Genomic DNA, 978 nt, shown 5'->3' on the forward strand with positions numbered 1-978 from the left:
TATATATATATATTAAATTGATATACTACACCCGCCTCCATGGACAAGGTTTGGTCAGTATATGTTTGTACTCTTATACTACTATTGCAAATAAGCCTATACAGCTGCACTGGCTGAAAGCTCCAATTGCAGTGCAGGTACACGTTGTTGATCAGTCTTTGAACTATCATACTCTATAGACATTTCATAGCTCGATACGTAAGATGTATAATTCAAATCCGTCGAGTTGCGCATCTTAACACATGACATAGCACCACAATACCGGAAAACATTCTCACCTGCACTGTGGTTGATAATATCACGATTATCTGGTGTGCATGTACTGAATAGCCTTGCCTTATACGATTCTATAAAATCCGGCAAATAACATCATGTATGTGGATTGTGGGTTAAACAGGCGAAAATCGAAACCTTCTGCTGCACCTGGAATTTACCAGGAAGGACTAATTTTGCCCACTCCTGTTTAGTATTCTTCATTCTGCCAAATCCCACCAGTAAGATCTTCAGAAGTTCCGTTGTAAATAGAAGTGTTGTTGTTCAATTTGAGCCTGGTTTTTGGCATTCAACGAGAATTAGGTGTATGCGACCGATTCGTAGGTACTGTCTAACAAATTGGCTTTTCTAGACCCAAATTTAGTAAATCCTCATCACGTCAGTACGACCTCCTCCCGTTTACAAGCTTGACTCCTATTACTTGAAGTAGAGGACAATTAAAGAGGTGGTGCTCCACTCGTTTCCTGAAATCAGATTTTCAAAAATATATAAATAAATTATTCAAGAGGACGGGAGTTTTATGGACCGGTATCGCTGTAAAAATACTGGGATCCTTGAGAATGTATTGGCAATACTATGGCTCGCTGTGAGGAAATTTAGGTAGAACCAAAAATGGCCAATTTCAGCATGTTAATCAATTCTTTTGACCAAAACGGATTTTTATTTGGACGAAAACAATTTGTGAATTCGACCGCACTGGACAGT

Source organism: Sphaeroforma arctica (assembly GCF_001186125.1).
Source record: "Sphaeroforma arctica JP610 unplaced genomic scaffold supercont1.266, whole genome shotgun sequence".
Taxonomy (NCBI): Eukaryota; class Ichthyosporea; order Ichthyophonida; genus Sphaeroforma; species Sphaeroforma arctica.